We start from the raw sequence: 27,684 nt of genomic DNA, 5'->3' as shown, positions 1-27,684 counted from the left end.
TAAATTAGCACTACTGTGACCTTAACTGGAAAACAGCTCAAGTCATCTGTTTCTTGCTTCAACTATTTTTAAGCACAGACAGGACCAGATTATGCAAGAGATCCAAAGTTTGAACATTATTTTGTCTGTGCTTCATTCTGTCCCAGGACAATGAGTTTCTCAAGTCAACTAATTGACTATAACCCTGAGGTAAAAGAGAAAAAAAAAAACTCATATGGTTTCCCTTCTTCAAGATGAAATTATATATAGAGGCAACTATTAATTTACAGAAAAACACATAAAAAAAAAGAATATTAAATTCACAAAATCAAAACTAAGTAACAACTTTATAAGATAAATGACCTGGTTTTTCAATAACACAATATAAGGGGAAAAAAAGCAGAAATAAGAGGATATCTGTTGATTAAAAGAAATTTGACATATTAACCACCTGCATGGTGCAAATTACACCTGCAAATTACAAAAATGACATTAAGTTTTATTTATGTGAAAGGCAGAGTAACAAGAGAGGGTGACACAAAATAACACAGAAGAAACACAGGTAGATGGATTCAATAAGATTAGCTATGAGTTAATGACTGTAAAGTAGGTGATAAGTAGATGGAGCCCATTATAACATATTGTCAACTGCTGTTTTTACATTTAAACTTATGCCGTATTTTTTTAAAAGTTTTAAACTAAAGAAAGCTAAAAGTGAAAGTTGTGACAACAGTTGTTTCATAAATTACCTGAATCAGGAAAACTGATTACGAAAGTTGTTTCATCAAACTGAATCAGGAAATGATTCCGAGTAAGTTTATTTAGCTCTTTAAGATCTTAAAAACAAAAATCTAAATACTATACTTTGTAACTAAACGAAAGATACAGCTAAAGTACACACTTGTGAGCATTCCTAAATCTTAATTGCCTAAGAAAACAAATACATGAGCAGTATGTTACCACCCCAGTGACTGGGTCCTTACACATGATGACACTGATGCCCCCAGTCGCCAGGGTGCTAGTACACGGTTACAGAGTATATGCAGATCTCTTTCTTCCCTTGAGCTACTCCATCAACTTTCTTCTAAATGGGATGGCAGATAAAATGCAGCTGAGTTCCTGAATGGACTCTCTTACACGGTTTCCAGAAAAAAAGACAAGTTAAATCTTTGTCTTCATCTCAATTTACACATTTACAAAACAAGATGTGGGAAAAACAGGAAAAAGCCCTTGTCTAAAACGTTACATTCCAAAATGTACCCCATACACATAACTCATAACCTAATACGACATGGGCCCCTTACACAACTCAGGAAAAGTGCATGCTAGAAAACAACCATGTATGAATTCTTTAAAGTGGCACTTAAATTCATTTCTTTTTTTTTTAAAAAAACAATGCATTTATTTATTTGAACAAGTGACAGATGAGAGAGCGCAAACTTCCATCCACTTGTATATTCTTTTTTTTTTAAAGATTTATTTTCATTATTTTTTATTGGAAAGGCGGATATACAGAGAGGAGAGACAGAGAGGAAGATCTTCCGTCCGATGATTCACTCCCCAAGTGAGCCGCAACGGGCCGATACTATGCCGATCCGAAGCCAGGAGCCTCTTCCGGGTCTCCCACGCGGGTGCAGGGTCCCAAAGCTTTGGGCCGTCCTCGACTGCTTTCCCAGGCCACAGGCAGGGAGCTGGAAGGGAAGCGGGGCTGCTGGGATTAGAACCAGCGCCCATATGGGATCCCGGGCGTGCAAGGCGAGGACTTAACCACTTGCGCCACCGCGCCGGGCCCCACTTGTATATTCTTCAACTGCCCATCTCAACCGAGGCTGAACTAAGCCAAAGTTAGAAGACAGGAACTCCATCAGGGTCTCCCGCTTGAATGGCTGCTGCTTCTCCCAAGTCTTAGCAGGAAGCTGGGATGGGAACCACCCACCAGACTCAGATACAAAATGTGGGGTATCCCAAACAGCAGAAAATCTACCACAGAACCTGTTTCAAAACTTCTTTCAGTTCTATTTTCCCACAAACTTTTGAAACTCCCTTATATGTTTAAAAATATACTAGAGGGCCCAGCGCAGTAGCCTAGTAGCTACTCATCTTGCACATGCTGGGATCCCATAAGGGCACCAGCTCCTGTCCCGGCTGCCCCGCTTCCCATCCAGCTCCCTGCTTGTGGCCTGGGAAAGCAGTTGAGGATGGTCCAAAGCCTTGGACCCTGCACCTGTGTGGGAGAGACCCAGAAGAAGCTCCTGGCTCCTGGCTTTGGATCAGCTTAGCTCCAGCCATTGTGGCCACTTAGGGAGTGAATCATCGGACGGAAGATCTTCCTTTCTGTCTCTCCTTCTTTCTGTATATCTGACTTTCATATATAGAATAGAATAGAATAGAATAGAATAGAATAGAATAGAATAGAATAGAATAGAATAGAATAGAATAGAATAGAAGAAATATACTAAGAAAACCATAATTAACTCCTGGTGAAGGGATGTTTTCCCTTTCCCTTTTCTATGATTTCCGGATTTATTACATGATCATAAATCACTTTGATAATGAAGGGTTGAGGCAGGGGTTGGGAGATGGGGGGAGACAGGAAGTGTCTCCTTTACAGAAGGCAGGGTAAAAAATTATTTTACCACATTAGGTAGTAAATTATTACACAATTCAATTAAGTCCACTTTAACAGCAGCTATAATTCTACTTTCCTTCTGGTCCTATCCCTTCTTTACACCCCAACCTGAACTAGACATCTTTTTCTCAGTTTCCCCAGGGTGACTTATAGCATTGGGTAACACAAGCCATCAAACTACCCTCTAGCTTAAGTTTAGCACTCTTTGAGATCTCCTGATTTCAAAAAGTATCCATGACATCTTCATGTCAGGCAACCTCTATCCGCCCAGGTCAATCTCACTTAGCTGATTATCTCTCACTTCCAGCTTCTTTTCTGATTCGCTGCAGTAATTTCAGTCTCCATTTTAATTCCTCCAAAGCACACAAAATCGCTTTGTTTCTGGTATCATTGTTACTCAATCCTTCCTCTTCCTTCTAACCACTAATGCACTAGAAAAATGTAAAAATAACGTTTCATAAAACTCAGCTGAGTTATACTCATATAACTCAATCTGATTATTCTAAACACATGTTCTCAATCACTGAAGAATAAAAATTATAAAACCATTCTTGGTAAACTGAAGAGTCCTATTTTTTTTCTAATTGGCTGTGACATAACAGTGCAGAATACGCTAGATATCTGGCCAAGATGTCTCTCACTTCTCCTTCTGAACAGAAGCCTCATATAATTCAGGGCAGGAAGGTCCCCGCTAAAAGCCTCTCCTCCCAGGCAGCAGGATGTAAATGGAAGTCACTGCCCTTTGGCCTCCTGCCCTTCCCCCTACTCCTCCTTCTTAGGCACAGATGGCAGGCTGGGTGTGAACAGCCACCTTGTGACCTCTGGAATAGAAGCCATATGTTCAGGTTGACAGAGCAGAAACTTAGAAGGAGACTGGGATCCTAATTTCATGGAGCCAAAAGTTTTATTAATATAGATAAAAATTATTTAACTAACACACACATAGAAAACAGACCTAGGATTTAGACAGTCACTCTAGAATGTGTCCCAATTATACTTTATTTAAAGCCTGGTTACAGACACTAACCATAAAAAGGAAAAATAAAACAACCTCACAGATCAAAAATTCTGGTATTCAAGTTAGACAAACATAGGTCTGACCTTTTCAGCCATGGGTATATAACATCTCTAAGCCACAGTTTATTCATTAAACTGTTGATAATTATGGACTGCTCTGATCATTACTTATGCTTAATACCCTACCTGATCTATCTTATTAGGCTAAACATGTACTCTATTACTCCGTAATCCTAGTCCTACATATTTATCTGAGAGAAATTTTAAGATGCTTTTACAGTCAGTGCACAGGTCTATGAAGAGACTTCACAAACTCAGAAAACACTTAAAACAACATCCACTGTAACACTGTCATGATAATCAAGAAAACAGACACGGGATGCAATGTTACAGCACAGTGAACCTGTAATCAACTACAGTTATCTGCACTAAGTATAAGTAAATTTCTTAGAAACCCTCAGAGTGAAAAAATAAAGAATCAGATAATTCAAAATACGTAATTTTTATGAAGCTGAGAAACACACCAGTCTAATCACATGCTGTGTAACAAGGCTGCAGTCAGTGACGGGTGGCACACAAGACGCTGGCTAACAGCCTGGGAGACAGTAGGCTACCCATCCAGGTCTCTCTAAGTTTCCTCTGTGTAAGCATAAAATTGCCAAACAATGTGTCCCTTAGACTATAGCCCCACTGTTACATAACGCATGAACTGTATTACAGGAGCATTTTGAAAGATCTATTGTAACATACAGTTTATAGTAATTTACAGCAAATGAAAATTATTTTTCTAGTAAAAACAAAATATAAAATTCAACAGTTACCTCTGCAGGAAAGCTAGCAGAACAGATAACAGGGGAACCATGGCAGTTCCCAACACCTACAGTAACTATCTAGTTCTTAAATTGGATGGTAGGTTTAGAGGTATTCCTTTTAGTATATTTTCTAAATTGGGTTTTATGTTTCATTTATTCTTTTTAAATGTATCAAATGTAACATAATAACCACATAAAATAACACAGTAAGATACAAAGTACCGATTTACATCACTAAAAGAGGACATTCCATTCTACACTGAACTATAAATTCAGTCTTCCTTATCTGAAGCATTTGGAACCAGAATTTTTTTTTAGAGTTTCGGGATTTTGGAATACTGATCCAGACTCAATCAACTGAGCAGTCCTAATCCAAAGTTCAAATATTCTAAAATCTGAAACTCTCTGAAGATCATATTAAACCAAGCTGATTTTTGAAAAGTTTCATGTATCAGAGCATTCGGTTTGTATTTTTGGATTAGGGTTGCTCTCCCTTGAGCTGCTGCTCCAGCTTCACTCCTAATTCTCCCCTCTAGTGCATTACCACAATACTGTCCTCAGCAGCTTTCCAAGAATTACCAATCTGCTTAGCTTTTCATGTGCTATCATTTTCTAGAAGCGAACAACAACAAAAAAAAATCCCACATGATTTGTGTTACACGAAATATAACTTCCACAGCAGGAAGGCTTACTTAGATGTGACAATTTCTACAAGATACCCTTAGTAACAAGGTATCAGGGACTGATTGTGAAAAAAAAAATCTCAATTTGTAACAACATGCATTCTACTCATTGGAAATTGATACAATTAAAAATGGAAACAATTTAGCTTTAACTCTTGTTAAAAGAGTTCATATGAAACACTCTAAACAGTAAGATGTTCAATCTACACTGAGATGCATCCATACTAATTCTATTTTTAATGGCATTCAAACACTGGAAGAGTTCCCTGGTTGCAACTAACAAAAAGAAAGCCATTCACCCTCAAGGGATTAAGGGCTTATTTAAGATTCATAATTAAGCAAAGAATGTAAAGTTACAGTGATCCATTAATTTGGCCTTCCCTTTGCATACCAGCAGCTGCTCCATTTCTATTCCTGAATAATTATGCACTTGCCCCTGGTCTCCCTTGTTACCCCACTACACTTTGCATATTCTCTCTCTACACACAATCTTTTCTTTCAACTGTGATGTAGGCTTCTCACCACTGTGCTTTGTATGAGTTTATTTCATTCCACATTAAAAACACAAAACACCTGAAGCAATTACTTACATTTCATTTAAAATCATCTTGCATTAAACAATATGAACCAGGCTCCTGAAATCTAGGACAACCTTAGATATTTATACTATCCAGCTATCATGTTAATACTTTTATTTCTGTTGCTGAAAGCTACATGATAAAAACCAGGGGCTGAATACAAACACAAAATACAGTTGCAACCTTAATGAAAAAAAGAATCACTAAGTCAACCAATGAAGAATTTTTCAATTTGGAATGACTTACAAATAACAGATATGCCAAACTTCAACACACCAAAATAAAAAATGAGGTATAAAATAGAAAATACCATAGATTATTACACCATGTCTCATTATCCTAAATTGCTTATGTTTTCATTTTGTCAAATTCCAATCCAACTGACCACGGACAGATGTTACAACAGGAGAATCATGTTTTGAATAAAAGGTTGAAATAGAAAAACTACAAAGTGTTTGTCAAACACAAAACTCTTACTTCTATTAATAAAAAACATTTAAAGAAATGAAATTTCACACATTATCAAAAAAAAGTCTAAATCCAGGTTATTTTCTATTTGGAAGCCATAAATTCAAATTCTTCAAAGACGAACATTTTCAAACATGCGTCAGTGCCCATTCATCTGCCCAGGCTGGGCATTTTGACTGATTCACAAGAATAACAGCTGACTGGGCCCATCCTAATCAACACTGCAGTGTTCCTAATCAATCTTAACTATATTTTATGTCAATCTAGTTCATTCTGAATCATGCAAAGAAGGAAATTTATTTTCTGACTTTGTTAGCACATCTATTTAAGAAACTCTAAACAGACAATAATCAAAATAGGAAATATTCAGATGTTAACAGACTATTCTGTATTACTCAAAAAGAAAAACTTATAACAGCTCAGAAAGAAGTAATATCAAAATGTTTATAGTGTTATTATTGACAGGGTTGTGGACAGCTTTTAGTTTTATCATTATACTTCACTTTATTGCCAAAACTTTCTAAAACACTACAAAAATTTTTAAATTTCATATTACTTATGAAATCAAGGGAAAAGGCCTTTAAGTCATTTATTTCTATATATTTTCTTTGTAGAAAACTCTCTCTGCTGATAACTAGTATCTCTTTCAACTCAGTACAAATTCAGCACCAACAGTTCTTCTTGGGGCTGACGTTGTGGTGCGAGGGCGAACTGCCTTCTCACAATACCAGCATCCCCATCAAGTGTCCAATCGAGTTGCTGCTACTCAGCTTCCAGATGATCTGTTCAGAAACAGCACTGCACAAGGCCTTAGAGACTCATGTGGGAGGCCCAGATGGAGTTCCTGGCTCTTCCTGACTTTGCCCTGAACCAGACCTGGCATGTGAACCAGCAGAGAGGCACTTTCTCTCTCTCTCTCTCTCCAGTGCCCTCTATCCTTCCCTCTCTGCCTTTCAAATACATATTTTTAAAACCCTACACATTACGGCTCAATAAAATGGTTCAATGGCTACATTCTCGCCTTGCAAGCACTGGGATCCCACAGGGGCACCAGTTTGTGTTCCAGCTGCTCCACTTCCCATCCAGCTCCCTTCTTATGGCCTGGGAAAGCAGTCGAGGATGGCCCAAAACCTTGGGACCCTGCACCTCACAGGAGACCTGGAAGCAGCTCCTGGCTTCAAATCAGCTCAGCTCTAGCCACTGTCGCCACGTGGGGAGTGAACCAATGGATGGAAGATCTTTCTGTCTCTCCTTAACCAAAAGGTCGAGAAGCAATTCTGTCTGTCTCTCCTTCTATCTGTATATCTGCCTTTCTAATAAAAAAAAAAAAGAAAGAAAAGAAATTTTTTAATCTGAAGAAACCACAAAACAATTTGCTAATGCTAATAAGCAAGTTCTGTAAGGGTACAGGATACAAGACCAACATTCAAAAAACTAATTCTCTTTCTATATACAAATCAGAAAATTAAACAATTCCATTAAAACAGTATAAAAAGATACTGAGGAATAAATTAAGGAAAGAATTCAACACTTTTACTTGAAAACTACAACACAACAATGGAAAAAATAAGTATGACCTAAATAAATGAGGGGTGAAAATCCCATGCTAAATCTTAACAAAGACTTAATAAAACCTGTACATATATGCCTAACAACAAGGTTTCAACAAGGGTGCCAAGGCAATTCAAGGTAGGAGAGGAAAATCTTTGCAGCCAATGGTGCTGGATAACCAGATATTCATATGCAACAGAATGAACCTGGACCTCTGACTTGCACCATAAACTCCTTAGTAACAATACCCATGATTCTTGATACCCTAGTTTCTCACTACCACCTCATTTCTGTCCTCATCAGGCACTGCGCAACAGCAAATCAATCACAGTTCCCCCAATAAGGCCATGATGTTTCTCCTTTTCATGTCCGTAGATCCCCTCTGTTTAAATAGCTCTTCCACACCTCTTTCCAACTGGCCTGGCTAATTCTGAGCTGTCTTTTTCAAGAAGCTACTCAAGTATCAAGCCTTACCACTTTAGTTCCCTGGAGTAGAATTTGCTTCCTTACCTGACTTTCCTTTTGTGTAATCCTTTAATATCCTGTGATTATCTATCTCCCTACACAACTATTCCCAGTTGGACTACTGGTTTCCTTCAGAATAGGAATTACGTCTTGTTCATCTCTGAAATCCTTACTGCTAACCAGTGACTGGCAAAGAACAAGTAAGTGGATAAATGAATAGTGGACAGAGGTAATGACATAGAACATCCCAATGGACTTACCCCATTGGGAGTGAAAAGACAGAACTGGAACATAGGTGTCAGCATTGGAAAATGTTAAACTTAAAATTAATTGCTTCAGGCAATAGTGGTAAGAGCAGAATAGATAAAATCTCACAGCAATAGAACTTGAAATACAGAGGAAAAGGCAGAGGTTCTCAATGATTTAAAGGTTCCTTTTTACCCCAGTAAGTCAGCCTGTCTTGGTCACAAGTTTAGCAGAGAACATGCTGATGAAAATCAATGATTTACCATTTACTAGCACCTGCTTTTTCAGTTGGTTAAAAATGAATTAAAACATCTAAATGAAGAGTGATTTTGATATTCTAAAGCTTAGCACTAATGGGAGCAAACAAATAAACAAATCTCTTAAAATGAACCAACCTAGGAAGGACATTTGGTGTGATAGTTAGGTGTCTGTTTAGGTTGCCCACTACCACTTGAGTGCCCAGGCCCAGTCCTGCCTCTTCCACTTCACATCCAGCCTCCTGCTAATGGGCACCCTGGGGGGCAGCAAATGACGGCTCAAGTAGCTGGGTCCCTGCAACTCACATGGAAAATCCAGGTTGAGCTCTGGTGCTCCTGGTTTTGGCCTGAGCTATGGCAGGCATCTAGGGAGTAAACCCATAGACAAATGATCTCCCCATCTCTGCTCTCCAGACAAAAGATAAAAACAATTTTTTTAAATAATAAAATCATAATGCTTTTTAAAATTTATTTTCTTTTTATTGGAAAGTCAGAGCTACAGACTGGGGTGACCAGATTTAGGCGACAGAAAGATCTTCCATCCAATCCAGGTAGCCACAACTGCCAGAGCCACCTGAACCAATCCAAAGCCAGGAGCCAGGAGCCCAAAGCTTCTCCCAGATCTTCCACGCAGGTGCAGAGTGCCAAGACTCTGGGCTGTCCTCCACTGCCTTCCCAGGCCACAAGCAAGGAGCTGGATGAGAGGTGGAGCACCCGGGATATGAACCAGCACCCATATGGGATCCTGGCAGTTGAAAGGTGAGGATTTAGCCACTAGGCCAACTCACCAGGTCCAATCATGCAGCTTTGAGTGATGCTTTTCCTGGGGACAATGTGGGCTTCTATGTCAGGAATGTGTCTGTCAAAGATGTCTGTTGCAGCAATGTTGCTGGTGACAGCAAAAATGCTCTGCCAATGGAAACAGCTGACTTCACTGCTCAGGTGACTATCCTGAACCATCCAGGCCAAATCAGCACTGGCTATGTCCCGGAGCGGTTAGCTACAGTGCTTGTAAATTTGTTCACAGTGCTTGAAAATTGACTGAGCTGAAGGGAATGACTGACGGACGTCATTGGGAGAAGTTGGCCCTAAATTTTTGAAACCTAATGATGGTGTTATAATTGAAATGGTTGCTAGCACATCCATGTATTAAGAATTTCTCTGATCATCTTGCTCAATCTGGTTTTTCCAATCACACCCTGAGATAGACAGGTGCTGATGTGTGTTGTCCTATCAGTGGACAAAGCTGTTAGAGCCGGCAAGGTCACCAAGTCTGCCCAGAAAACTCAGAAGGCTGTATGAACACTACCCCTAAATCTGGTCACCCCAGTCTTAATTGGTGGTGAAAGAATGACCTCAGAACTGTACGTCTCACTTGGCTATTTAATAGTACAAGATTGACTAATGATAACAATGCAGGAGCCAGCATTGTGGTACAGTAGCCTAAGCCAGCGCTTGCAACACTAGCATTCCATATTGAAGCACCATCTAAGGAAGGCAGTGGAAGATGACCCAAGCATTTAGGCTCCTGCCAGCCTTGGGGGAGATCTGAATGGAATTCCAGGTTCCTGGGGTTGGCCTAGCCCAGCCCTGGCTGCATCTACAGTCATCTGGGGAGTGAACCAGCAGATGGAAGGCCTGCCTCTGTTCTGGGGGGAAAAGGGGGAATGGGTGGAGGAGTGTGCTACCAGGGAACAAGTTTACCTCTAAGTGCTTTGTAGAGCATAGCTTTTCTTTTATTGTTGCTTTTGTGTTTTGGGGTTTAGCTTTTTGATGATGTTTATACAGTTGATCAGGATAGGAATGATCGAGGGTTAGGGGAAAGTGGGTGAGAGCTTTTGTTTCCAAATTTTCTTTTACTTCCTCCTATATCAAAAGAGACAAGGAGAGAAGCCACACCCAGCCTCCCAACCGCCTCGGCACCTGGGGATGGGGAATGGCCAGCTGATACCATCCCAGGGTACCGGACAGCCTACTGTCTTTCAATACTGGATCTGATTTCCACTGCTACTAGAAAAAGAGAGAAACTAACACTGACAGGAAAGAGAAAAGGTACTGAGGAACTGAAAGAGAGCACCTTAGGGTAAAAAGCATGTACCTATATCAAGCTCAATCCTATGATAAGACAGAGCAGCTATTTGGTAAAGCAAGATGTCTGCGCATGTTAAGGGAGATGTTAAAAACAAAGCAGCAGCCTTTCACAGTCAAAAATGACTTATAGCAATGCACATCCCTAGAAGGAAAATTACTACAGTGCAAAATATACAGCACAAATAAGTCTCTAACTGAACATTAAGCCCAAGAAAGAATGATTCACAGAAGACAATTTATGACAACTATAATCGATGATTAGATTACAGAATAAGCATACTACAGTTAAAACTACTTACTAAGCTTAAGCTTTACGGCCCTCATTTGCAATAGTCCCTGCCAAGACCAATACGCTAAAGAAAGATTGAATTATCTCTATATTATCTCGGCAGGAAATGGTATTACAAAACTACAATATAAAATCTTGAGAAGTATGGAACAAAAAATGATTGTAAAAGAGTTACATTACTATATCAGACAGTTAATAGAAAAGTTAGGCCTTTGTTTTATTCTCTCACTCTCAGCCTCTCTTTCAAATAAATCAAAATATTTCTAAAAATTTTACTGGTATATTGTACACTTTTTTTTTATTTATTTGTATTGGAAAGTCAGACACACAGAGGAGAGGACAGAGAGACGAAGATTTTGTGTCCACTGATTCACTTCCCAAGCGGCCGCAACAGCTGGAGCTGAGCCAAACCGAAGCCAGGAGGCAGGAGCTTCTTCCAGGTCTCCCATGCAAGTACAGGGTCGGTCCCAAGGCAACCAGCACCCATATGGGATCCTGGTATGTGCAATGCTAGTACCATGCTGGGCCCAAATTGTACACTTTAAAATGGGTAAATCATACAGACTGTTAGATCTCAAAGCAGCTATTTTCTTAAAAAGCCAAGGTTGGAACAATATATGAGAACAAAGTGGATTTTAAAGGAATTTAAAATAATGTTTAAAGTAATAATTACAGAGCAGGTTTTGACTTTCCCATAGTATACCTGGAGTGCCTAGAATCAAGTCATGCCTTTGCTTCTGATCCAGATTTCTCCCAGTGCTCATCGAGAAGGCAGTTGATGGCTCCAACAGGTGAATCCCTCCCACCGATGTGAGCCACACAGACCTAACCCAGCCCTCGCTATCACAGGCATTTGAGGAGTGAATCAGTGATGGAAGATTATCCTTTCCTCTCTTTCTACCTTTCAAATAAATAAGCTGCTATACAATAATAATTACTTTCCATTCCTTAAGCGCACACTATGTGACAGGCATAATGCTAAGCCAATTACATAATATTACATATCATTTCTAATCTATTCAGGAATTTCAATCTTCTCAGGATACATTATATCAACATTACATAAATTTAGCAAGCAGATTTTTCTTGGCCAAAACAACAAAAACACAGCTTGTGTTATCAGAGCCAGGATTCTAAATCTGTTACACCAAAGATCTTTCTACTTTTCTGACTCAGAAACAAGCCCAGAGACATTGTCTCAATTCACCCCCTTTGAAACTAATGCCCTGTGGCACCACCTTTAACATTTAAACTCAGTGGGCTCAGGTAACAGGGTCTCCATCCAGACACCAACCTATGTTTATCACCAAATGCTCAGCCTAACTTTGGGCCTGATTAAGTGCTAGGATCTGCTCAAACAAAACTCATAGATAAAACAACAGACTTAGGGGCCCGGCACGGTGGCGCAGTGGTTAAGGTCCTCGCCTTGCACACCCGGGATCCCATATGGGCGCTGGTTCTAATCCAGGCAGCCCCGCTTCCCTTCCAGCTCCCTGCCTGTGGCCCGGGAAAGCAGTCGAGGATGGCCCAAAGCTTTGGGACCCTGCACCCGCGTGGGAGACCCAGAAGAGGCTCCTGGCTTCGGATTGGCATAGCACTGGCCGTTGCGCTCACTTGGGGGGTGAATCATCGGACGGAAGATCTTCCTCTCTGTCTCTCCTCTCTGTATATCTGCCTTTCCAATGAAAAAATAATAAAAATAAATCTTTAAAAAAAAAAAAACAGACTTAGAAATAGCTCCTTAGGGATCAAATGGAGTTAAGATTCTAAGAATGGGAAGTAAATACTTATGGACGGCTGCTTTGTGACAAGTTACTGAGCTGCGATCAGAAATGATTTGAACAGCAAACCTCTCTACCTCTCCCCGACACCTCCCTACTGTCTGTGTTCTCTTCTGTGAATGGCAATTAGACATTCTGGGGTAACTGTGGTCTCCCTCCAGTGCTGTACATAGATCTGGTGCTGATCACACATACAAGCACTGACTGGCCTGGGGCTGGCACTGCAGTACAGCAGTTAAAGCCACCCACCTGTGGCATCCCATATGGGCACCAATTCAAGCTCCTGGCTGCTCCACCTCCAATCCAGCTCCCTCCCAATGTGCCTGGGAAACTAAGGGAAGATAGCCCAAGTCATTAGACCTCTGTAATCATGTGGGAAAACCAGGGAAACTTCTAGCTTCTAGCTTCAGATCAGCTCAACTCTGACCACTGCAGCCATTTGGGAAGTGAACCAGTGGGTAGCCAACTTCCATCTCTCTGTAACCCTGCCTTTCAAATAAATAAATAAATCTGAGGGGCGGGGGGGAGAAAGAGAGAGAATTCTTTTACTCTGGGAGGAGGTGGGGGGCTTCTCCTTTGTGTTTTCAATGATCTGAATCTGTGGGAGGCACCCCAGGAGAGGAGTTAGAGGGCTTAGGCCCCACAGGCAGACACTGCGGTGGGCAGGCAAGGGAGGTATCCCCAGTAAGAGCACACACAGAAGAAAAGTGAGTTCTGTTTTGTCAGTCAGATTAAGCTAGACACATACTGATAACGTTTATTTCCCTTTGTATCTGAGTCTTTAATAAAGTACTCAGCTTTCCAGCTGGTTCTCTGTCCTACAGGAGGATTAAAACTCTCCTGTGGGACAGAAAATTAGAGAAAACAGCATTTCCTGAGGTCAGCAAGAGATTTCGCCCAGAGAAGGTGAATCTTCAGGAACAAAATCCTTGCTGTGAGTCCCTGTGACTCCATCCCTCAGGCAGAACCTTCTTTGAAAGCCAGCTCTAGAGACTCTGATTTATTGAGAAAGCAAGCTGTTTCTTCTCGATCAAGCCAGAAATGGACTGTAAACCGAGATGCTGACTCTAAAACCCACATCCTACAGGACACTACCTCACAGGCTCCCAAACACTGTTAGTAGAAAAGTGCTCATCAAAAGCATCATTTAAGAGAAGAAAAGAAAGGGGTGAGAAGGGGAATGGGACCTAGTGACTTCACCAAAGCCATAAAAACACACTGGGAAACAAATATCAAAAACTGGAATCTTTACATTAGTTAACATACAGAGAGCAGTATCTGATAACAGCCACCTTTGGTGTTAATTCCCTTCCTCAAGAGCAAAGGTCACGGAGTAGAGCAATAAAACCCTAACTCAGCCTTCAGCTTTCGAACTTCCCAAACGTAATGATTAGAAAAGCTAATTCAATAACAATTTTTTAAATTTTTATTTTCTTTATTAAAAAAAATATTTCAAAGATTAAAAAATCTACAATTGGGCCCAGCACGGTAGCCTAGTCGCTAAAGTTCTCGCCTTGGATGCCCTGGGATCCCATATGGTGCCAGCTTGTGTTCCAGGGGCTCTATTTTCCACCCAGCTCCCTGCTTGTGGCCTGGGAAGGCAGTGGAGGACGGCCCAAAGCCTTGGGATCCTGCAATCCCATGGGAGACCCAGAAGAAGCTCCTGGCTTCTGGCTTTGGATCACCTCAGCTCCGGCCGTTGAGATCACTTGGGGAGTAAATCAGTGGACAGAACATCTTTATCTCTGTATCTCCTCTCTGCAAATCCGCCTTCCCAAGAAAAATAAATAAATCTATTTTAAAAAGAAGAACCTATAATTGGGATGACTACAAATTTTCAATTTTCAGTTATTTTAAAAACAGTAACATAAACATTTACTTTTCTAAAATGTATAAAAGCTATGTAAATCATGAGTTTATTAAGATGTAAAATTACTTGCTTTTAATTGACTTAAATTGTACTTTTTCTAACTGCTAGAAGTCACAAAGATTTAAGGCATTTCAGGTGCCTTGTGCACAAGTCACTCTGCAAAAACACCCTCTCAACTTAAACCCCTTCCTGTTTTTCAACCTTGTATGTTTACTTTCACATCTGCTGCAAAAAGATAAAAGCAACAATGGGGACATCAACCACATGACTGTCCTACAACCGGAAATGAGGCTGTAAAGCCAGACCTGCTGTGAAATGGGTTTTTAGAGTACTCGAATGCAGGCCCAAAAATCAAACAGTATAACCCTGAATCAAGCCAAATAACACCGCTAAGCAAAACCATGCCTTTTATATAGTTTTGTTACATATATACATTTATATGACAATCATACAGGCACATGGATATTCAATTTACGTGGAAAAGGTGTGAGTGAAGATGTAAAAATTATGCTTAACCAAACTTTTTTTTTTTTTTGCGAAGCAGAGAGGCAGATACAGATTCCAGAAGCTGCAACTCCCATCCACTGGTTGACTCACCAAAAGACTGTAACAGTACAAGCAGGAACTCAACCCAAGTCTCTCACATGGATGGCAGACACTCAGTTACCTGAACCGTCACCTACTGCCTCCGAAGGTCTATAACGGCAGGAAGCTGGAATGTAGCCATCAAACCCAGGCACATACGTGGCACACAGGAATCTTACACAGTGTCCAATCTTAACCACTGGTCCAAACACCTGACCAGGAACTCATATGTGGCAGGCACACAATACAGCAAAATTTTTCCAATTTGCTTTTTTAAAAATATTTACTTATTATTTTTTATTGGAAAGGCAGATTTACAAAGAAAGAAAAGGACAGAAAGGTCTTCCATATGCTGATTCACCCATCCAAAGCCAAGAACCAGGAGGATTTTCTGCATCTCCCATGCTAGAGCAGGGTTCCAAAGCTTTGGGACTGCTTTCCCAGGCCACAGGCAGGCAGCTGGATCAGAAGCGGACCAGCCTAGACGTGAACCAGTGCCCTCTGTGGGATCCCGGCACTTGCAGGTAGCGGATTACCAATTGAGCGATCACACCAGTCCCTGTCTAAGTTACTTTTACTAATTCTGGTATGTGGATATCATCCTCAATTCACAGCAAATGTAGCCAAAATATATAAAAGTACTTTCCAAGGATCACAATTATTAAGAAATCTTTGGTTTGGGTATGGGAAGGCCTGTATCTAATCTCTCCTTCCACATTTGCTCACAGACACACTAAGCAAAGGTGTGGCAGTAAAGAGTGCCAACTGGAAGGCCAATTTTCACTTGCTAGTTGTGTAACTATGGATAACTTCTAACCTGTTAGCTAAGCTATAAAATAAATTAATAATATCTACTCCAAAGAGATGCTGAAAGGTTTAAATGCAAAAATAATCATGGTTATCATTCATCTGGCGCCAGGCACTGTTCTAAACATTTCACACATTAACTCACTCAATAACAAAACCTTAAAAGATATGCATTTTTATCATGCTTATAAGACAGAAGGAATAAAGTGAGGTACAGAAATTAAGGAACTTGCCCAAGGTCACTAGTTAAAGAATGACACAACTGGAATTTAAAGCCAGGCATTCTAGCCCTGGAGCCCACACTTTATAAAACCTAATGTCACACCTATAAAGGACACAGCACACAGCCTGGCTCATAATAAGTCATCAATAAACACTAGCACTATTAATTTTTACCTGACACATAAGAGGTAGGTATCCAGTAAAAACAGTAATAAAATGTGTTGAGCAAAGAAGGAGAGCCTACTTTTAGCCCCAGTTTTGCTCTATGTCTTCTCCACAACTGGCCATCTTTCCATGACAGAGCCTCTATTCCTAAATTTCTGAGTGCCTACCCCATCATTTCCCATTTACGCCATCTCATTAAGTTTCCAAGGATAGTGGTCACATTGTCAATACTCTTCTAATCAGGCATTGGGTCCTGCTCGGTATAGGTAGTTGGTTAATAGGTTTTAAGTGAACGATCAAAATCTTCCCGCTTAAAATCCTCCTGTGAGCCTCTGTCTCAAAATAAAACACAAAGTGTTACCAGAGTCAAGGCCCTCCGTGACTTGCTCCCTGTATGTGCCGCATCTCTGAACTCAACCTTCAGAATACTTGGACACACCCTGCGGGCTTACATAATGTCTCCCAACACACCAAACACAGTAAACCGTAATGCATGTTGCTCTTTCAGCCTGTGGTGCCCTTCCTCCAAGTAACTGCATTGCTACTTAATTCATTTCTTCATCCACTCAGGGCTCTGCTCAAACATCACCTCATCAGAAAAGTCATCAGTAAGGTCATCTCTGACCATCAGTACCAAAAATATTCACTCTGCCTGCCCCGTTCTTTGTCCCCTTATTCTGCTTTCCATGATCCTTGTTAACATCTGATGTCTTTAAAAAACAAAGTCCATTGCTGTGATGAGGTGGGTAAAGCTGCTGCTTATAAATACCAGCATTCAATACGGGTGTTTGAGTCCAAGCTGTTCTCTTTCCTCCCAGCTCCCTGCTAACGTGCCTGGGAGAGCTGTGGAACATGTACTACTCGGTGCCCTGCCACACACATGGGAGACACAGAAGGAGTTCCAGGCCAGAAGGAGAGATCTTCCATCAGCTGGTTCACGTCCCAAATGGTTACAACAAAACCAGTTGCCCAAATCTCTACTGGGAGTCTCTCACATGGGTGGCAAGGACCCACGCACTTGAGCCATCTTTTTGCTGCTTTCCCAAGTGCATTAGAAGGAACCTGGGTTGGAAGTGAAGCATCCGTGACACGAACCAGTGCTCATATGGGATCCGGTACTGCAGATGGCAGCTTAATGTGTTATGCCACAGCACTGTCCCTGAATTTTTTAACTCTTTTATGTATAATTATTTTATTGTGTTTTTAATGTGGTTTGTGTAGTTGAGAAGGATATATGTCCATGTGGGTCACTAATCAGGGCGGGAAGAGTCAAGTTATGGAGGAAGGAAGGTGGGACAAAAGTTTCAAATTTTTTTTTCTCCTGTATCTGCAGGGCTGGGAGAGGGGAAGGGGCTGCTCCTTGCTACCAAACATCAAACCTGGGGAATGCAGGAGCAGTCACTTGATGTCATCTTTGAGACTCCGGTGTGGGGAAGAGTGTTCTGAGGGTATCAATTAAGAGGTTTTGCTAGCTTGAAGGCATTACTGGTCTCATTGCTCCATCGAATCTTTTAAGTCTTAACAAATGTAGGTTGATATTCTCTCTGATTTGTTAAGTAATCTTTGAGTTTTTATTAATTTCTACAATTTTAATTAAAAAAAACTGATCATTTATTCTATGTCCTAAAGACAGTACTTATTTAATTAAACAGGAAAAAAAATCAATGTCATCTACTTAAGATTTACCCAATAATTCTTTTTCTCCTCAGGTACAACTTTTGTGGGCTTATCTTTAATAGCTGTGTTATCTAAAACTAATTAATGAAAAATATTCAGTAGTGCATGGGGCTTTGTTTGGTATTTCATGAGGCCAAAAGCAGAGCTTTAGAGTGAAATGACTGCAGAATGATTATAGAATTATATATCTGTATATATGTATATATGTATGTCTATGCACATATATATGTATATTTTAGCCTATTTTGAGAGGCAGAAGCAGACAGGGAAGATTTATCCCACTTACTGGTTTACTCCCCACATGTTCATGAGCCAGAAATTCAATCCAGATCTTTCACGTGAATGGCAAGGACTCGATTCTATGAAAATTACATTTAAATAAGTATATTAGGGATCAATGGCCCTGTCCTGTCTGTCTCGCTCAATCTAACTCTGACTTTCAAATAAAAGATTAAGGTCGAGGTAGGCATCCAGCATAGTGGTTAAGGCGATAGGTGGTACACTGGCATACGTCAGTGCACCTAGGTCTACTCCTGCGCCCAGCCTCCTGCTGCTGTGCACCCTGGGAAGCAGCAGGTGATGACACAGGTAGCTGAGTCCTGCCACCCACCTGGAAAACCTAGACTGATTTCCCAGCTCCTGGTTGCAGCCTGGTTCAGTTCCTGCTGTTGTAGACATTTAGTGAATGAACCAGCAGAAAGGAGCTCTTGCTCTTTTTCCACTTTTCAATGAAGTAAATTAAAAGTAAAAGGTTAATTACATACACATAATAAGCAAAACTGAACAGTGTATACCCAGAAAAAAAAAAGAAAATTAAATTTAGCTTAGCAAAGCACAATCAAATATAAATATAATTCTACGGTCATTAAGTTCCACAGCCAAATAAAATCTAACATCAGAGCCTAATTTTAGGAACACATCAGGAAGAAAATACAAGAGTCAAACTTCAGCAAGAATCCATGAAAGCCTGTCTAATACAGGATATCCATTATCTTCTTCCCCTCCAAAATTGAAATCTTTCAAATTCATCTTCAAGAGCTGACTTCACCTGCAACCCCTGAGAATCAACGGATGCTAAAACCAGTGGGAAATGGTTAACTGGGGAGCAGGATATTCACAGATGCCAATGTAACATTCTAAATATTAAAAATAGACCTTTGCCACAAAGAAATACGGTGATTACCACTTAAACCAGGTGATCCAAATCAGAGTCACTAATTATGGGACAGACATTATAAACAGACAATATAAACTTCCTGATGTGATGCAAAATGAAAAACACACTCATTATCTTTGAAATATTCTTGCCAAAAACTATTTAAACCTAATCAAATCTACAGAGATAACTTCCAGTTTACAGGGAACAAAGCAGATAAAGAAACAAATTAAACACAACCTTCAGGGAACAATTAGACAAACCCGAAATAAGACATTCTAGAAGTCAACTGGCACCAGCACTCATCAAAGTTAATGACAATTATGTGCTCGCTTCAGCAGCACATGTGCTAAAACTGGAACAAAGTTAATGACAATTAAAGGGGTGAGTATTATTCTAGATGAAAGGAAATGTAAGGGACCACAACAACAAAAAAATCTGGTGAAGAAGTCTAAATACAGATTGGATATTGGCTGATATCACAGAAATACTGTTAATTTTCTTAGGTACAAAAACAGTGTTGAGTTCATGTAAGATGTGTGTGTGTGTGTGTGTGTGTGTGTGTGTGTGTGTGTGTGTTTTAGGAGAGGCATAATGAATATTTCTGAAATAAAGTGTCATGCAGAAAGAAAGACATCATCAGAGACCAGGTCTTAATTCTAAACTATCCTGGAATTCACCTTCTCACTAACACCATGGCATACCTTCTATGCTACAAATCTAGCTAATGTACTGAACTATTTCTACATTTAGGAGAACAGGAAAGGGAACTAAAGACATAGTAACAAGCCCATGTACACCAAAAGTTGACAGTCTCATTAAGAAACATCAATTTTTTAACGTATTTTTTTATTTTGATAATCTTACATAGTTGATTAGGACACAAAGAGTCAAGGGTTACAGGAAAGTGGGTAAGACCATTGTTTCCACATTATTATTTTTATTTCTAGATCTGGGGTAAGGGGAGAATAAACAGAGAAGCCCCACCCAGCCTCTCACCCATCAGGTCCCTGATGTGGGGCATATTCCGAGGGTCCTGTTCAAGCAGTTTTGATAGTTCAACAGTTCTTAATTTCTGCCAATCTCACTGTTCTAAGCACAATGAAATCTATTCAGAATCCACTAGCTGACATAGTCTCTTCATGGTTGGGGTTCTGAGATCAGCAGTTCAGCTGGAGGGATCGCCAAAGAAACTTCGTCTGCAGTGATACCCTGAACTGTGTGTGTGTGCTTGCCAGTACAGGGTCCGGCAGTTCGAGGAGACATCAATTTAATATTAATAGAAAACCTCAATTGGAGGCCAGCATTGTAGTATAAGGCTGTTGACCTGTGTTAGCAATGCTGGCACCCCATACAGGTGCTGGTTCAAGTCCCTGCTGCTCCACTTCCAACCCAGATCCCTACAGGTGTGCCTGGGAAGGTAGCAGGAAAACAGTTCAAGTCCTTGGGCCCCTGAACCTACATAAGAGACCCAGAGGAAGCTCCCAGCTCCTGGCTCTGGCCTGGGCCAACCTTGGCATCTGAGGTCATTTGGGAAGTGCAGCAAATAGAAGATCTCTCTATCTCTCCCTCTCTCTGTAACTCTACTTTTCAGATAAATAAAAATCTTAAGAAAAAAAATCACATGACAAAATCTGGCACACAACAAATAAATACTGCAAGAATTCAAAAGAAAATAAACCAAAAATATCTTTGAAATCACTTTCCTCTAACAGGCTTCATATTCTTGGCCCCTTTCCCTTAAGTACCTTTCCTTTCCTTTATCTACTTGGCAACAACTGACTGATTATTTTCTACCCGGCAAATTATCTGGAGATTATCTAAACATAAAATGCACATTTTGCCTGTTTGGAACACAGGATATGATTTTTTAAATAAAGTGCTGTTTACATCTTTACAGGAAAAACCACTAATATCCTATGTGGATTTTCTTGCCTCCAAAAGCAATTGTGTTATTTCAAGCGTTGAGGATGCCAGAAAGCTTGAAGATTTAAAAATAATCTCACAAAAAGCTCCATTTCCAACACCAGATGGAGAGAAATTACTATAAAGACACATGTGCGGGCGGACGTGTATACAATATCATGAGACACCATGTAAAAGGTTTATCTAATTACATAATACCATCTAGATTAGCAAGACTCTGCAGGTAGTAAGCTAGCAACAGCACTGAATCATTAAAAAAGAGACAGAAATGGGCAAGAAATAGCAAGTAGGTGGTAGCAAAAAAGAGGCAGGAGTGGGGGTGGGGAGTCTTCACTTTAAGCTGCCTCCCATGTGTCCCCAATAGCATGCTGAAATTGTTGGCAGGTAAAATTTGAGGGCTTAAATCCTTGGCGCTCTTGACGGTTCTGCCTGTGTCCATATGGCGAAAAACTGGGGGGAGGAGGAGTTAATTTCAACAGTCTGTACCAAATGTATTATCAAGGTGAAACACTGCTGACTTCATTACATGCAGAAGTTGAAACTGGCAAACTAAAATCTATGCTTGGCCCCTCAATTAAAATGGTTGGGATTCCTTCATCAGGAATGCACTGAGGTGTACCCCTTTCAGATCGCATGGTGTTAAAAGGCAATGTAATAGGGTCACTTAATGATTTCTATAAACGAGATGGGCATCTGGCCCAGCAGTTAAACCACACACCAGTCAAAACATCCACATCCCACGCTGTGGTGCTTAGCTTTTTTTTTTTAAGATTTATTTTTATTATTTTTTTTTTATTGGAAAGGCAGATATACAGAGAGGAGAGACAGAGAGGAAGATCTTCCGTCCGATGATTCACTCCCCAAGTGAGCGCAATGGCTGATACTATGCCAATCTGAAGTCAGGAGCCTCTTCTGGGTCTCCCACGCGGGTGCAGGGTCCCAAGGCTTTGGGCTGTCCTGGACTGTTTTCCCAGGCCACAGGCAGGGAGCTGGAAAGGAAGTGGGGCTGCCGGGATAGAACCGGCGCCCATAAGGGATCCCGGGCTTGCAAGGCGAGGACCTTAACCACTGCACCACCGTGCCGGGCCCGCTTAGCTTCTTCTTAAGTTCTCTTGTTTTTGTTTCACTAAAAAAAATTTTTTTTATTTGAAAAATAAAAAATTGTTCCATCTGCTGGCTCACTTCCCAAAGGAGCACAACAGTCAGGGCTTGGACAGACTGAATTCCACCTGGGTCTCCCACATGAGTGCCAGTAACCTGAGCGATCATCCACTGCTTCCCAGGTACACCAGCAGGGTGCTGAATCAGAAACAAAATAAGAATTCAGGGCAGCTGAACCTGCTGCACCACGATGGCTGCCTAGTTTCAACTCCCAGCCCTAGTGCTTGATTCCAGCTTCCTGTTAATACAAACCTTAGGAGGAAGGAGGAGTAGAATATTTGTGTATCGGGATCCCAGTTTCCACACAGCTTGCCTGTTTTCTCAGGGCAACTTTGGGGGAAACTGCAGAAGCTAAAGAGGAAGAGAATACGAAGGTCTCTTCATAGCATCCCGTGAAGCACACGGGCACGGCACGAAATGCTGCTTTCCTCCAGAGATCAAAGAACAGATTTTCAAACATTTCAAGGTGGGCATAATCCCATTTGGACAAAAGTAAGCAGCAAAAACAAGGGTAAGGCTTTCGTCTATCCTAAAGTCAACATTTGAAGTAAACTGCCAATGAGGCAGTCAGTTCTGAATGGAATCAGCCCTTAACACAAAATATGAAACCTTTCCTTTTTCATGTCTCCAATTTCTGAACACCATTCATTGCTGTAACTTTTCTTTATTCTTCTCACTGTGTACTCATCAAACAGCAGCAGAGTAAACCAAAATACTAATCTAACTCTGTGTGCACACCAAAGGATCTGCTGCCACGCATTTTACCTAACACACTATGAATCCACTCATGTAACAAGGACACACAGTAAGCTGCCAGTCCCGCACCAAGAGACTAATGAATACAAATTACCATATATACCTGGCATTCAGTTCTTGTCGAACTAAAAGCTATAATACCTGAAGCAGTCATCTTCCAGTAATTCTGCATTACCTACATAAGTAAGGCCTGTAACTGATCAATTCAGAAGTCTCTTCTAAAATTTTAATTTTCAAATAGCTTTCTTCAAAGAGAAAAAAACCAAAGTTGTTCATAAGAAAAAATTATTCTATGTTCAAAACTGGGGGGAAAAACAAGTCCCTCAGAGGCAGAGACAAAGCCACATCTTGCAGCTGGCCAATCACGAATTTACAGAGACTCTTGGAAAGCTATCTTGGCAGCATAGCCAGTGCTGGCCTGCTTCTGGAACAGCCTGAGGCTTAAAGGCATGCTCCTCTGCATTACAGAACCCAACAGGGCCCCCAGGAGCCATTCACAACAAAATCAGACCACTGTTATTAAACTGGTGAAGAGTACCTGAAGAAAACACAAGTTCCTATGAACCAATGCTCTAACCTTGACACTTGAGTCTTTGATAAACCAGAGGAAGGAAACCAAGCAGTATCTTTAGCTCACTGTCTCCTGTAACATAAATGTGTTTGAAATTAAGACCACAAGCCAGGGAATGAGATGGGACATTAGCTCTCTCCAATTTTCTAAACTCTGTGATCTAAAACTGCATGTAAGAATATTTCGCTCCAGTCCACTTCAAATGTGGAGCACAAACCTGCCAGAAGATAATAACAGGAAAAATATATAGGTCATATCTAAAAAATATGCCACAATCTTTTTTCAGAGGAATCATTTAAAATCAGTTATTAATTTAGCTATTGTTTAGATTATTTATTAAAATGAAAATACAATGAAAGCAATTTTAGCTTTAATGCAATTTTAAATATGCAAAAGCAATGATTTTTATACTATCATATAAAACTTTACATCATTTTACAATTCAGGGTAGGCATATTTAAAATGCTGATTCTTGGAGCAGCACAGTGGCACATTAGGCTAATCTTCTACCCTGTGGAGCCAGCATTCCATATAGGTACCAGTTTGTATCCTGGCTGTTCCACTTTCAATCCAGCTCCCTGCTTATGGCCTGGGAAAGCAGCGGGGGCGGTGGGCCAAGTCTTTGGGACTAATGTGAGAGACCCAGAAGAAGCTCCTGGCTCCCAGCTTCAGAGCAGCTGAACACTAAATCTTTATTTTTAAAAAAATTCTTATTTTCCTTAAATAAACATGACTTGGGTGTTTAACAAACATTAAGAAAATACTGGCCCTTGGCCCATAAAGGAGAACAAATGCAGAAAGCAAACAGATATCCACCTAAAAGATAAAACTTTGCTATTGCTTACAAACAGCCAGAGTTTCCACACATCAAGCCCATCCAATGATGAAATTTTTAGTTCTGTGCAGAATGGAAGTCTCAATGGTTCACCCCCCAAATGTCTGGAGCTGGGCACTTAATCCAGGACACCAAAAGCGGTGGCAGAAACCCCGTCACAGAGGTCCCCACTGCTGCTGCTCAAGCTGGGATCACAGCTAAGAATCAAATGCAGGTGCTCGGATGTGGTGGGGGGGGGGGGCGCATCCTAACCAGGTTCTCCACCCCTAGGCCAAATTCCTACTCAGTAAAAGGTTTTCTTAATCCACCACAGGCCATCATCTACCACTAAATGCCACACAACTGATGGGGTACTAAAAGCCTAAATCCTTTCAATAAACTAAAGCAAACTCACCTAGTTGGCCACACTAACAAGGCTCAAGGAAAACTAAAAACCAAACAGGTCCATCAAGTTCCTTCCCCACACAACACTTTTCCCCAAACTTAAGGTTATCAATACACCAAACATTTTCAAGGAAACAGAAAATAAAAGGAATATCAATGAAAAAGTACAGATGGAACAGTATGTTCAAAGATGCAGAGAGAGCAAATGGGCGCACGTCAAGGTGGTTGGAGAATTCAAGGAATCAGGTGAATACCAACGGAAAGACAGATTTGGCCAGCACGTGCAAGAAGTTATCTCTAAGACACGTGGTATACAACACTGAAATAAGTGTTAGGAGAATTTTGGTGAGACCTAACAATTAAAAACATTTATTTCTAAGCCTGAAATCAATCACAAAAAGAAAAGTATGACTTTGTTAGAAAAAAAAAAAATGAAAAGGTTTGCATTCTGAACTTGGATCCAAGAGTGAGTTTACTCTTATGACTGGCAAAGGCACAGAATACTCAGCTACAAATATGTCTATCTTTAATTACAAGCTTCTGGTAGAAAACACGCTAAGTTAGCACTTTGATTCTATGGTAATCTGATATTCAAATATCATATCCATTTCTCGGGCCATCTGAGTGTTTGCTGTGTGCCAGTCTGTTACATAGTATGCATGTAGTATTTGAGTATCACCCTAAGAAACTAGCCCATCAATCCACACGTCATACCTGGCAAAGAAATTTATTGTGTTTTCAGCTTAAAGAAAAGGACATTAAGTTTCCATTAGATTTAGCATTAATGCTACATTAATGGATCAATCCTCCTTGAGGAAAAAAAAAAAATCAAACCAAAGAAAATGCTTGCCACTCCTGAGAATATAGTTACAACAACAAAAAAAACCAGCATTGAGTACGGTATGTCCTCAAGAGCATATAAACCCACTAGCATAATCTCCAAGACAAGACACAACCATTTCTTGCAATTTCCCCAAAAACAGAAGGAAGAAATAGCGGCTGTGAAATCACCCAGACTACTAAAAAAAAGCTCAGCATCTCTTAAAAAAAAAAAAAGAAGAAGAAATTGAAGAAATCTATCTCCTAATCAGCAATACTTGCCAAAAACTGACAAGTCTCCACAGACTAGTCATTTGTAGGAGGGCACAGGAGACATGGCAGGGTGACAGTCGCTATCTGGGGGGCAGAACCCCAGCCGTCAGCAAATTGGCAGCGAATGGGGTCACTTTCTCCTTCTGCGCCCCCAAGAATGCCCGTGCCAAGCAATAGGGATCCCTGAACGGAGGAAATGTCCCCCGGGGAGGAAAGGCCTGGTTCCACCCCGGGTGGGCGAGCGGGCAGCCAGGTCTCTCCACAGGTGTAGGGGCCCGGCCAGCACCGGCCAAGATTTCCAAGCTGGCAGATGCACGCCTAGAAAAGCAGGTCACGACGCTCCCCGAACCGGCTTAACCCTTTGCTCACTGAGATCCGTAACCCCAGAGGGGGAATACACCGGATCCCTCCGGTCTGGGAGATTTTTATTTATTTATTAACGATGCAGGTGTCTGTGGCGGGAAGGCCTCGAAGTCCTGCGAGGGCTCCCTCCACCCTGCAGATCCCACCCGACTTCTGCAAACAGCCCCGCACCCTGGTCACGAAGAAGAGCTCGCTCCGCAGCAGCACCCAACGCCGTCACCGTCCGAAACCTGCAAGGCTCCCCCCATGGGGTCGCCGGCTCGCGCCCACCGTGCTACGGCTGACAGACCCGGGGTGTGTGGAGGGTGGGGGGGCTCGTCAGAAAGACAACTTTCAAACGCTCCTCCGGCACAACCCCGGCCCCCTGTCCTCTGCAGCCCCCGGCGAGCCCTGGGTTCCTCCAAGCCGAGTCCCCAGCCCCGGCCGCGGCCCCTCAGCGCCCCACCGGACGGACGAGGCCCCTCAGCGGAGCAACCAGCGCCCCCGGCCCCGAGCCTGCGGGGGCTGGAGACAAAGAGCTTGCGGCACCGTAGCCACCGCCTGGACCGTCCTCTCGGGGACAGCGCTGCGCCCCCCGCGCCCGCCCACCACACACCCCAGCTCGAGCGCAGCCGCTTCCTCCTCCTCCTCACCGGTAGCTCCCGGGGCCCGGGCTCCCGCGTCCGCCGCCGCCGCTTCAGCCAGAGGAACAATGGCAGGAGGAGGCGCCGGCGTCCGAGGCTCGGGCCCTGTGCGGCTCGCGGGCCTGCGGGCTGCCGGCTGACTGACTGAACCCACCGGCGGAGGGAGGGAGCGAGCAGCAGCAGCAGCCCTGGCGCGCGCCCTCCCGCCTTCCCTCCGCGAGGCGAGGCCGGCCCGGCCCGCAGCCCGCCCGCCCGCGCGCGCCCCTCCCCTGACGCTCGCCACAACATTGTAGTAAATTCCTATTGGACCGCGCCGGAGGGAAGGAGGGGGCCGGGCCCGCGGCCCGCCAGCCTATTGGCTCGAGCCAAGTTCTGCTTCCCTCGTTTTCCGTCCCCTCCCCCCCCCCCTTAGGTGGGTAAGGAGAGGAGAGGGGAAGGAAAAAACAAAAATGGGGAAAAGCGAGGGGGCCTCCCGGCTGCCTGTGCGCATGCGTAGGTCGAACCCGGTCTGGAACCAGCACCCACGTGGGATACGAAGCAGGTGATGCGCTGGATGAAGGGGAGGCCTTTTCCTGCCGGAGGAGGACCAGGTAAGAGGCCTTACATTTGGAAGCTTCAAGGAAGAAGAACTCATGGAGAGCCTGC

General features: G+C 42.0%; 1 protein-coding gene across 5 annotated transcripts in view; it reads right to left on the bottom strand.

Annotated features, from left to right (window-relative positions):
- EPB41 (erythrocyte membrane protein band 4.1) overlaps positions 1 to 27,233 on the bottom strand; it is a 177,976-nt gene extending 150,743 nt beyond the window's left edge. For 2 of the 5 annotated variants that reach the window (XM_040974060.1, XM_040974061.1), the window contains exon 1: positions 27,049 to 27,226. The gene's annotated coding sequence lies outside the window, so the exon portion shown is untranslated. Of the gene's footprint in view, positions 1 to 27,048 lie in introns of all 5 variants that reach the window. The other 3 variants (XM_040974057.1, XM_040974062.1, XM_040974059.1) reach the window with 3 other exon arrangements.
- Positions 27,234 to 27,684: the final 451 nt, after the last annotated feature.

This window comes from Ochotona curzoniae, unplaced genomic scaffold (assembly GCF_017591425.1).
Source record: "Ochotona curzoniae isolate NIBS_2020 unplaced genomic scaffold, NIBS_Ocur_1.0 contig_2404, whole genome shotgun sequence".
Taxonomy (NCBI): domain Eukaryota; kingdom Metazoa; phylum Chordata; class Mammalia; order Lagomorpha; family Ochotonidae; genus Ochotona; species Ochotona curzoniae.
Note: the sequence above shows the minus strand (reverse complement) of the source record. Positions and strands in the feature narration are given on the sequence as shown.